The sequence below is a fragment of the Nannobrachium achirus genome (genome assembly GCF_963921795.1).
Source record: "Nannobrachium achirus genome assembly, chromosome: 5".
Classification (NCBI taxonomy): domain Eukaryota; kingdom Metazoa; phylum Chordata; class Actinopteri; order Myctophiformes; family Myctophidae; genus Nannobrachium; species Nannobrachium achirus.
This window is the reverse complement of record NC_137814.1, coordinates 33908755-33921891: the sequence shown is the minus strand read 5'-3', so window position 1 is coordinate 33921891 and position 13137 is coordinate 33908755.

The window sequence follows — 13137 nt, the reverse complement described above, 5'->3', positions numbered from 1 at the left end:
ATACATCATAAAACCGTTAATGCCTGTATGCTGTCATGCTTCTGAGTTCTGAGTAGGGATACTGTATTTTATTGTGGCCAGTGTTTTGAGTGATGAACGGTCGGCCAAATTGCTGCTATAGTCGGTGTTCTTGAGGTAAAAAGTTAACCATAGAAACATGAAATAAACGTTGGTTATGACGAGAGGACTGTTTAATGTCAGTGTTTGTGTTGAAGTGTGTTTTAAGCTTTTGGTTGTGTTGGTTATTGCAGTACTAGTGATAACTTGATAAGTAAATAAATAATACATCATAAAACCGTTAATGCCTGTATCTGAAGGAAAATGAGGGGGTAAAACTGCCCGAAAACCGATCTCTGCACGCAAAAAAAACGAAATCGGGCGCCCCTATGCATTTATTGGATCTGCGCCACTGCCCGTTGTACCTGTCTGTGTCCATATATGGAGATCTTTGTATCTGTCCGTCTGCCTGTGTCCCTTTGATACCCATATGGAGAGCTCTGTATCTGTCTGTCCTTGTACTGTACCGTCTATGCCCATATATGGAGAGCCCTGATCATCAGTATATGCCATGCCCATATATGGGCATATTGGTTGGATTGGCGGCACCGGACAACTGTATCTCCAGATATGCCTATGGGCAATCGGTGGGATCGGTGGTCCTGGACATCCGAACTTGATGACTCGCTTGAATCCTCTCCGATGTGTGTGGCGAATTTGAAGCCGGTCAGTCCCATATATATGCACATGACCATAGATGTCAGATCTCTAGTTCTGGACAATCGCCGATGCGTCTGACTTGACGCTGGGATTGTCATCAGGTATAAAATCAAATTGCGTTTTGCAACCGGTGGAGTCACCCACTGCTGACCAACCCACTGCTGACGATAGATAGAATTTAAGATTTAAGGCTATTACGCATTGGCTTTGTTTTTCAGGCCAGAAGTTTACAGCTTGGCTGTGATGTGTGCCAACCCTGTTGCTGAACTTATGGTATTACCATTTTCGATTCCCACAGATGAATTGATCAAAGACATTTTCTGATCTGTCACTGGATGTGCTGTCGTCTCAGTACCCTTGATATTTGTTTTGTTTTGCTGCTGTTCTAACCATTATTCCACCTGTTGCCATCAGAGCAGTGATGGCTGAGTGGTTAGTGTCCATATCTAGGACTCTGGAGACCCCAGAGGTCGCAGGTACGATTCCCCGCTCCAGCTATCACTGCTCCCCCCCTCGCGCTCCTTGTGGGCTGCACTGGGTTCAGCTGGGTTAAGCTGAAAAAAAGCAGCTGGGTTGGGCTCTGATACCTGAATTTCCCTCGCAGGAGGAGTAGGTAACTATCATTATCATTATCTATCAGTGCCTTATTTTCTCTCTCTTTTCCCCTCTTAAATGCTCATTTAGGCCCGGACCGTGGCTTAGCAGTCCAGGCTCGAAAGAAGCATCACAGGTTCGAGTCCTGTTCCCAACGATCTTTACTGCATGTCTCGCCCCATCTCTCTCTCCCTGTTTCCTTTCCATCTCCAATGTCCACTCTAAATAAAGACAAGAAAGACCCCAAACTATCTTTAAAAAAATGCTTCTTTAATCGCCAAAGTAGCAAGAACAGGTTGTATTTCTAAACATTATAGATCATATTTGTTACTATTTGGGTGGCATATTCAAGGCGCCCAATTTGTATGTGAGGGATTGGGACATCATGTTGGCTGTGTTTCTGTTCTTGATTGCTTGCTTCCTTGTTCTCTCTATTAGCATGTAGGAGACAGGATTGTTAGCACAAAGGGAAAATCCCAGTTGTCCTACGCCCAGTTGTCCTACGTCCCAGTTGTCCTACTGTGTCCCAGATGTCCTACTGTAGCCAGTAGCTACATGTAGCCTACCCCCACCTCAGCATTCGTACAGCTACTCAAGTAGTGTACAGTTCTTGCCGAAAATTCGCCGTCCTACTGCTGTAATTATTGTCCACGACATTGCAAGCGGCGCGAAGACCAGCGAAGGCCCGCGAAGAGCGGGCCAGCGAGTTACGAAGCCGTGGTGAATGCAATCGTTATATTTATGCCCAGGCCGTAAGGCCTGGGCAAGCGCACGGTAAACGCATGAATGGGATGAAGATCGCTTGCTTTACAGTCTGTTCGCGGACTAGCCCATACAGCCAGGCTACAGTAGGACAACTGGGACACAGTAGGACAACTGGGACGTAGGACAACTGGGCGTAGGACAACTGGGACTAGCCCAAATGGGAGTCACCTGACCCCAGTGTATCCCATAGCACATATAAGTTTGTCCCTTTCAGTCATATCTCTCCACCACACATGTATATTGTTCATTTTGTTTGTTTCTGGGTCATTTTGTTTAAAACCCCTGATATTGTGTCATTATCTTGTTATTTTCATCATCTGCATTCCATCATTATTATCATTCTAGTGCTGTGCCATCAAAATGTGGAATGCACATACACCATCCAGGATGTGTAACACGTCTGGTTTCCTTCAAAAGTGGCCGGGAAAACACATCAGGAGACCAAAGGGGGAGGTAAATGTATTTTGTAGCCTATATACTTAGTGTTTGTATTTGTTGATGACATGCATTGTGTTTTGGTGTTTAAAGTTTACAGTATTCAGTCATCAATCAACACTCAATCATTAAATCCACTCACATCCACCACTGATAAAGTGGCTGGCACACTCCACAGTATCCTCTTTTTGTCTTTTGTTAATTCTTGGATTATTTGTTAATCACATTCCTTAAGTGCCTATTCAGTTGATGTGTCTCCCTTATTGTTACTGCCTCTGAGCCTGGTTGTAACGACAACGCTTGTGTGGATGCATTTGCGAACATCCTTTCTTTGTACTGAGATGTATTTACTGCATCAGCCTTCAGGAGGGCCAGATACAAGGCTGGGGTTCATTACCAAAATTACATTTTGGAAGCCAACCTCAGATCCAGCATGTTGTTCAGCCCTAATGTGTGACAGTGCTCCAAGTGGTGGGTTTTTGGTGGTGCCGCTCAACTCGCTGAGCTTTCCATTGTTTATTTATCAGTCTGGCCTTGAGTTATGGCGTGCTCGCGGTGAGGAATTTTAGACCGGACTATGGTTGCTGCGGGCCCCTTGGCATACACTGTATACTGAGAGGGAATCATTTATATTCTACTCCAGAGGTAACAGGAGAACACGAGATTGGGAAACAGCTCAAACTCCACTCTACTTCTCAGGCTTAAGGCAGAAAAGCCAAACAGTGTTAAGGCTGCAGCAGAGCATATCTAAGCAAATTCTGTTTTCATTTATACAGTATATAGTTTTTCTCCCCCCAAAGTCTCCTCATATGTATGCTATGTTCACTTGTTTCCATGGTCAACCTCACTACACTCACTGAAGCTGCATGGCTCAATGGAGATGTGATGGAATGCTCGCTTTGGTGACATTTTCCCTACAATGAAATCTGACCACTGAACCTCCCTATGGATGCTATAGGTGCTGCGCTCAAACCTGTATTGAAAAGGCCCGGAGGGCGTTTTAAGCCATTGAGATAATTGCAAATGTATCCTCTGGCACAAAACATCAGCAAACCTATAGCCCCTCCCTTGGTCGTTCTCTCTTGCTTTCTCTCTCTCTCTCTCTCTCTCTCTCTCTCTCTCTCTCTCTCTCTCAGTTAAGAATTAATAAGGGCTACCTAGCCTTGATTAAAAGGCCTCTACTGTACTGTATTGCTCACCAGTAGCACCCCTCCCCGCCCCAGCCCCTTTCACGTGGGCAGACCTGCGTGTTACGAGTGCTCTAATGATTCTGGAGCTTGCCATTCGAGGGCCACCCATCCATCATAGCAGTAAGGCCAGGGGCTTTATTATAATACAGAGGACAGACATGCTCTGAGGCTATGTGGGACACAATAGAGGTCTTTCAACAGACCTATAAATACATGATCTGTCAGAGACGCTGTCCTGGGGGCGCTCTCAGTGAGGCTCTCGCCCTCCGGTCGGCCATCACTTATGCTAAGATATGCACTAGCCCCCAGGCTAAGGCTAAGGCTCAGTTCATTTCAGCCCCTCATCAACCACCACATTCTAACCTCCAGCCATGAGAATAAATAAGAACAAGATGAAAAAAAAAGTGATTCATTATGATAGAGAACAAAACCTTAACAAAACAAACAAATAGAGGGTCTGAAAACAAACAGCGACAGCGAGCTAGTTGGCTAGTTGGCAGCAGAATCCTCAACAGCTGCTGCTATCAAAATAATGAAGATATCTTCTGCTTCTTTATTTGTGGCACATCATCACATCACATTTGGCCATTGAAAAAGGGACTGGGTTGAGGGTTCATTCTTAAAATGTATAGAGGGTATGCGCATGCATAAAGTGAATGGCATATCGAGTGGCAAAGTGAGTGGCAAAGTGAGTTGAACTTCGTTTAACGTTGTTTAATGCAATCAGATAGGACTTTTCTGTTTGGAGGTCAAGGCTAGCAAGTAGTTTTTGCCACTCAGTAGGCGTTCCCGCATAACTTGTGTGTGTGTGTGTGTGTGTGTGTGTGTGTGTGTGTGTGTGTGTGTGTGTGTGTGTGTGTGTGTGTGTGTGTGCGTGCGTGTGTGCGTGCGTGCGTGTGCGCAAAGTGCACAGTGCAAAAGAAAATGTACTAAAAGAAAATGCCTCGAGCGCCAGAGCATGGGGCATGCTTTTAATCACAGGAAGAAGTGGAATATCACTTAATTCAAAGTATATATATATATATATTTTTCATGTCGTATTCATTGGAAGTGTTTTGGATGATGCAAAGCATGCATCTCCTCTGTTCCCCTTCCTGCTGCTCCTCTCCTCACCTTATCTCAGGTGAGAATCTCCTCTCCCGGTTGCCTCCGAGCCAAGATCAGCGATCAGGGAGCTGGGTGTGTTCTGCTGGAGATTAGTGTGGTAGGGGGGGAGGAGGGGGGAGGAGGGGGGGCTGTCGCATGTCGGAATAATAAACAGGTGAACATTTTAACCCTGCATAATTCCCCATCTCCGCACCACCTTAATGTATTAAAATTATATTCCTCCTCAGGGCAGAGGGAAAAAAAGAAACAACAGCAGATTATGTCCACCATGCGGTGAGTGCGAACTCGACGACGGAAACTCCCAACAGTCACACAACAGCGATCACCTGGACAGACGGCAGGTATTTACCATGGCACACATACAGTACCCCCCCACTGGCTACTGAGCAACCAGCGAAGGGATTTGATTTCTGTGTTGTTCTTCTTGTTGTTTAGTTTGAATCGCTAGGCGTCACTAATAGGATTGGCCACATGTCGTCCGCGTGTTTACATAAATGCACGTACGGATTGATGCAGCTGCAACAGTCCCCCCCGTTCCTGTACTGTACCCAGAGTTCGAGTTATACGCCGAGAGCTATGGGGTCCCTCTAGCGGCGCCGAACGCGCCGCCGAAAAATAGGGCCCCCATAGTTATGGGGGTGGCCCCCATAGTTACACATGTTTATTTTGAAATTGTACTGGAAATAGAAGTAGCCAATAGCTCCTACTTCACGCCACTGATGTCAGAGCCTCTACTTGCCGATCGGCAATATTTTCCCCCCAACCCCCCTTTAGGGGGTGCGGTGGGACGTGGGGGAGGGGGTGCGGCCGCACCCCCAGCACCCCTACTTCCCTCGGGTATGGTCTTGCTAAGACAGCGTTGTTTTGTTTGGTTGTTTTGTTGCTCTCCGGCGTGTCCGCCTTCCTTTGCCGTCCGGGCCGTGGCTAGAAGTGCAAAGACTCGATGCAGTGGTTCCTAGCTTAGCCTATGCCCAGGCCATGGCAAGACCACGCAGCTGGGTAGGTCTGCATCCAGCTGGGGGAAAGGTAGGAACCATTGCAGCGAGTGTGTTATAACCCGGACGGTAAAGGAAGACTCACACCCCACATTAAATGCGCCTGATTTATAATAATAAAATTAATAGTAGGATTAAACGGTGTGATGTCATTGTTCAGTCTTACTGTCTAACATGTTTATTTAGTATATCTAGTTAACATAAATAATATAAATTCTTCCAATGGAACATAAAAAAAAAAAAAAAAACACACTTAGAAAAAAAGAGACCCCAAAGGGGGTTGTTGACTATGGGGTCCCAGACTTTAACTATGGGAGCTAAGCTCCCACTGGCCCCCGCATAACTCGAACCCTGACTGTACCTGTTCACCAGGGACGTGCAGAGAATGTTGGAGAGGCATGGGCTGAAATTACTAAAAGGGCCTTGTGGTGAAAATATTGAAAATAGCAGACCTCCAAGCTCACAACACGTCGCGCTGCGAAGCGTTGTAAGCTTGGAGGTCGGCTAGTTATTTCACACTAAACTAAGCATAAAAAAGGCAATACTGGAGATGTGTGGATTTCTGGACAGCGAGGGCAATTCTTTCAACATAAGATGCTGCATTCAAATTCAGAAGAGATTGAACAAGGCAATTCTATGCCTTCGGGTATGGCATTCATGGTCTGGAGAGAGGGCACTTCTTACAGACGGATAAAAGGGCAAGGGCTCAAGCCACCTTTGATGTCTATGTGTGCACGTGCCTGCTGTTCACCGACCAAACGCGGCACAGTAAGATCCTCAGTGTGTAAAAGAATGTACTCTCTCCCAGAGTTCAACAACTAACACTGAGTATTCTTCTTTCCTTCATCAAGGGTTACACTGGCTCCTGCATGGACACATGGAGCCAGGTAGGGAGTAGTGTTCACAATGCCTGGCATGGTCTGGTCCGGGTTTAGTCCCCCCCCCCCCCAACTTCCCTGACGTACCCTGTACAAGTCACACACACAGTCGCACGCGCGCACACACGCACGCACGCACAAACGCATGCACGCACACGCACACACACACACACACACACACACACACACACACACACACACACACACACACACACATCTAACTCTTCTCCTTCCCCCCAGATCTCTCTTGTTCGTTGCCACAGCTGCAGCCTGCTGGCTGCGCCCGGAGCCTTCAGGAGGCTTCCCAGCTCTCTCTCTCAGTTTCCCTGCAGCCGAGAAGGAGAAGCATGCAGGGGGAAAGGAGGGAAATAAAAAACTTCAGGCACATCACGCAAGGCCATCTGGGTAATCTTGTTCAAAAGGCTCGAGGTGATAGCTGCAATTTACACAGGCGCAAAAATGGAAGGGGGGAGAAAAAAAAGAAAGAAAATCAGACCTCATTTCCATACCTAGCAGCCTCAAGGAGATGAAATTGAATAAACTAAGAATTAGAAAAGAATTACACTAAAACCAATATGGAATATTCAACATTAGTTCATTTTGTCCTTGTAAATCCTCACTGCAACCCCTCTACCCCCACCCCTACCCTGCACACAAGCATACGCGTACGCACACACAGGTACGTACCTACGTATACACACACACTCACACAGTGTACAAATTCTGACTTATTGAAAATGGCTGGGCTAACATGAAGGTATTCTGTATTTAAGTAACACGCACGCATGCACACACACAGGCTCTTCAACACACACACACACACACACACACACACACACACACACACACACACACACACACACACACACACACACACACACACACACACACACACACACTCATCTTCACACAAACCAAGCATGCACATACTGCCAGGGGGGAGTAATATTTGTGAAGAAAGCAAATCAAACTGAAATCCAAACACGTTGAAGTCAAACTGATTAGTGTGAAAATGTAAGAGCATCTTCAAGTGGCATGTCCCACAGACATGAAGATATGTTAATTTGCAACTTAATGGCTGAAAGCATAATTCTGCTTATATAAACCTTGAAACCCGCTGCATTTCTTAATTTAATGAAGTAAACACCACCACAAAACAATAAATGCCCCAATTAAAGAACAGCCATGAAGAGAAGTGTCTATTTCCCGTTTTGCCCCCTGCGGACATATGTACCCAAGCGTGTCTGTGCATTTACCCACACGCACAAGCATATGCATCGTGTACTGCTCATAAACATCATGCCTTCACGTTTCACATCAACATATGTGCCTTGTTGTTTGAGATGTAGGTTATCTGGTGCTAGATCCATGCTACATGGACGAATGTACCGTGTGTATGTGTGTCTGTGGTGTGTCTGTGGTGTGTGTGTGTGTGTGTGTGTGTGTGTGTGTGTGTGTGTGTGTGTGTGTGTGTGTGTGTGTGTGTGTGCGCGTGCACACACGTGTATGACTGTGTACTGTAACAAGTGTGAGTGTCTGTGCAAACAGAAGTATCCATGCCAGTAATATGTTCATCTCCGCTTGTATGCAATCATAGATCCCATTGAAAATGTCTGTGTGTGTTTAAGTGTCCACGCAATGTGTAACCAACATCCTTTGCACATTATGCAAACCCTACACACTTGCCATGATGTGATCATTCACAATTGGGTGTATATCTTATGGGAACGTTCTCTACATAAGTGTGCAATAAAGGCAGCATCCTGCTGTCCTCTGTTCTTCCATCCGTCTGTATGTCATCTTGTTGCTGGCCTGCTTCGCACCCCTGGGGGGCATATCCCATCAGGCTTGCTGTGCTCCAATGTGTACCGACAGACCTGATGTGATCTGTGTGGCTGACGGGTTTGTCCCTGCTGCCTGCTGTCTTTTCTCCTCTCCGCCTTTCTCTCTTTCTCTCTCTCTCTCACACACGTGTGCCCAAGGAACACACAACCTGATGCAGACTGACTGGAGTTTTCACCTCCAGCGGAACGAGACGCAATCAGAGCATTTACAATGATCAGTAGTTCTGTCTATGGGACAAAGAAAACCCCCCTCTTGGCTTTGTTTCTTTTTTAGAGTCACAAACCTGCACAACTGAAAGGTTTGTAGATGTGCGTTTTGTGGGATGCTCCTGAAGTGTTTGTGTGCGTGGCTTACTTACCGCCTTTCATTTTGGGGTCTGTGTAATAAATGGTTGAGTAAATGTGAATGTGTTTGACTAAGAAATCCCAGTGGAGAAAGACAATGCTGTCTTGGTTCGATAGCCCCATTACACACAAACACATGCACACACACACGGTATACACACTCACACATGAAAAGGGCCTGGGGGGATGCAGAGAGAGTGGGGGTTGGATACCAGGAGACTAGGGCATCAAACCTGCGCTTAAAGACACAGAGAGATACCAACTGGAACCTTATACCTACAGGGCATGTGTGTGTGTGTGTGTGTGTGTGTGTGTGTGTGTGTGTGTGTGTGTGTGTGCGCGCATGTGTGTGCATGTGATAGTTGTCCCTGTGTTGGTGCTCACTCACACAAATGGGGGAAGCGAGTGCCATTGATGTCTGAGGGCGAAAATGCTGCATGGGGGAGTACAATTGGAGAGTGGAAATTGTGTGCGTGCGTGCGTGCGTGCGTACGCGTGCACACAGTGCGTGTAGTGTGCAAGTATAATCTAATTGCATACTAGTAGGGTATTGCCTGCAGGCATAAGTATGGGCGGCGCTGATGAGGACTGGTCTGATATCTCAATCTACCAATCATGCGTGCAGGCGTGCACTGCACCAAAACCATTCCTCCTACATGTATAAATGTTGTGAAATACGATCACAAATAAGCCTCCGTAGGTTTTAGAGGTGCAACGTACACAGAGAACGATCATTTCCCCCCCAAAGTCCACTCTCAAGCAAAACAAAGAAACTGTATTTATGTGTTGTAAAGTAAATAAATGCCATTTCTGACAACTTGTTGTTGCATACCAAAATATCCTCTGGTGCTAGGACCCAGCATTCCATTTTGAGCTGTATTTCTATATAGACAACTAGAGGTGTCACGAAAAAGATGACTAAAATGAATGTTACACAGTATGACTATAAGCTCTTAAACATTACACTGTGTTGACCCATGTCCCGCAGGGCTCTTCAGTGTTTGCAGGCCAAGGACCCCTTAGCTGAGAGAGAGATGTGTAGCAGGGACCCCCCTTTGGCCCCGCACTTGGTCTGCTCTTTTTCCCCATACACCAAACCTCTTCACCGAAAATAGCTGATCTACAGGCTCACAACGCGCTGCAGACGTGTTGTTCGCCCCCCAGAATAGGGACGGTAGGGTTCAACGTGGTTGATTAAAAGATCTGGGGCTTTTTTATTGATATTTGTCTGTGCACTTCAGGCTTAAGTCTATAGCACCCCAAGTCCATGATAATGTTTTCTTGATCAATGATTAACTGCCTTTAGTGGAGAACTTTGTCACTCAGGTGACATCCTCTTCACTTCTTAGCTTGTCTTGTGGCCATAATGAACCACAGCAGGGAGGAAACAGCTGGAGAAATGGCTTAAGGGGAGCACACACTGGACGCGGGCGGCTGCGCAGCGTCGCGGTATCGGCGCACGTGAAGTGCCACGCGGTAACCACAACTGGATGCAGCGCGCTGCCACACAGCACATCCATTTCCCCCGGTGGGGAGAATCATGGGAGAACATGTTCACCGCGCGGCACCGCTGGAAAAATAGAACAGTGGCTTATCGGCGCGGCAGACCCGCGGCTGCGCGCTCTGACACCGCCGGTGTGGGTTAGTTAATTGAAAATAATGGGGCGACGCGCCGCTGCCGCACTGCCTCCGTGTCCAGTGTGTCCAGGGAGGATAAAGGGGAACACACACCGGACGCGGAGTTGGCGTGGAGGCGGCGCGGAAGCGGCGCGGCAAAACATACGGCCCCATTATTGTCAATGAACTAACCCACACCGGCGGCGTCAGACGCGCGCGGCCGTGGGTCTGCCGCCTCGCCTGCCGCACCGATACGCTGCTGTTCTATTTTTCCAGCGTTGCCGTTCTCCCATGGTTCTCCCCACCGGGGGAAATGGATGTGCTGTGTGGCAGCGCGCCGCATCCAGTTGGGGTTACCGTGCGGCACTTCACATGCGTCGATACCGTGACGCGACGCTGCGCAGCCAACCGCGTCCAGTGCGTGCTCCCCTTAAGAGCAAACTAAGCAATGTTATTATTCTGCCGTCCTTTCAAGATAGACGTTGCCTTCGAAGAATGTTTCATGTGAATAAAGCATCAACCTGTATGAGTGTAGTATCAACTGTATGAATAGTTTGCGTCTGCGCACTTTTGGATCGTTGATTTTTCATGCTCCCCAGTGTGTAAAGCCCTTTACTGTGTACAGGTTCAATGAAAGCCTTAACAGAACAGGTGGTTTCAATGAATAATTGTGCTGGCTTCAAGAAATTCATATTAACTCTTATTGTGCCGATCCTGAACTAGTTCGGCTTTATTTCGGCCTTTTGATCGGCCGGTGTGCCGATCCCGAACTAGTTCGGCTTTTTATATAAAATTATTTAAACACCCAGAGGCCTTACCGAAGCACCGGGCTAAATTTTCGAGCCGGCCGCCGGCCGCGATCTGTTTACATAGGCCCGTGAGAGCGTCGCGCAGCCGATATTTGCCGTCCACTCCAATGCAATCCAGGATCTTTAGAGCTCATTTTCTCTGTTCCATGCCTATCCATGAGGTGCGCAAGGTGCCGAAAATTGGGCTTCTAAAATGCTTGGTAGCCAATAGCTAACTTCAAGCTAACTTCATCCTGTTCCTGTTCATGACACAAAGGAAAGTGTTCAGGCGTTTCATGGCTGCGCACGGCTTGTGCATATACAGCGCTCTGGCCATTGGGCGCCCTCATGTGGTGATTCCGGGAACTGGATGAGTTAAAAGTGATGAATGATAGATGATAGTATTAGACAGGGTGGTTTGTAGGGATGGGTATCGTCCACCTTTGAATCGATGCGATACATTTTTCGATACCTGGGAATCGATACGATACCCTTTTCGATACCTTTTATTTAAGTTTAACTTCAACGCGGAAAGAGTGGTGACTCGCTGGCTGCTGCGGTAGAGCAGAGGTGATGATGATGATCACACAGTGTGGCAGAGCGGAGAGTATAGACGTTGGATAATCATCATAATAATAAACATTATAGGCTATTGTCGGCTATTTTCTACAGTAACGAGTGTAGCCTACTAAAGCAGTCATTAAACTCTCAGTAGCCCAACTGTTACAGATGCGACCGGCCAGGGGTGCGTTCCAGAGTATCGAAACTAGGTATCGTTCGTTTTTACATGAACCGATACCCGATAGTATCGACGTCATGCGATCGATACCATTAAAAGTATCGCAGACGATACCCATCCCTAGTGGTTTGTGTCATTATTTTGCTCAAACTCTCCCCAGATAGAGGTGCCCGCTGGCCTATTGGTCCAGGCGCATACCACATACTGTAGGCATTGCCACATAGGCATTGATACCTGACGGTGTCGCCGGTTTGATTCCCGATCCGGACGACCTTTGCTGCATGTCACTCCCTGTCTCTCCCACCATTTCCTGTCAGTCTACTGTCCTATCCAATAAAAGCCAAAAAACTAATATTTAAAAAAAAAGATAAAGATGCATTGTCATTGTGGACCATTTGTGACATGTGTGTTTTGACACAGTCAAAACATTTCTCTTGAAAGTCCAAGGACATAACTGCCATTTTGGGACGCACATCGTTTGTGATCGGTCTAGCAAGCTCGCCAACAGGAAGGGAGGGGTTGTGAAAGGCCTGGAAGGTCAGGGGTTGATGTCACGCAAACGACCTCAGGGACCGGTGGAGAGTGACGGGGAGCCGGCTAGGCAGAGCAGCGGTGTAGCCAGGGGCGTCACAAGGGGAGGAAAAGTGGGACTGAGTTACTAGGGCCCAAGTTGGAGGGGCCTTAACTATTTGATACTTTAGCTATTAAAAAATAGCAGATATACAAGCTCACAGCGCGGCACCGAGTGCCGCGCTGTAGATCTGCTATTTTTTAAAAGTCGTGAAAATTTGTGCAAATCTTTGAATATAATGTAATTTTTTAAGCAAACATTTGTAACTAAAATCTTGCTTCTGGGGCGTTCCTGGAATTAAATATTTTGAGATGGGGTTCCGTGGGCAAATAACATATCATTATGGGGGTCCTTCACAAGAAGGAGTTTGAGCAATACTGACATAGAAACATAGGTTTTTCAAAAAACCTATATGTTCAAGATATTTCAAAAATAGCAGATCTACAAGCTCGCGCTGTGAGCTTGTATATCTGCTATTTTTCAATAGTTAAAGCACAAAATAAAGCGTAATAATGCGTTCCCAGTGTAAACGGGATAAACCCCGTCCCCCTA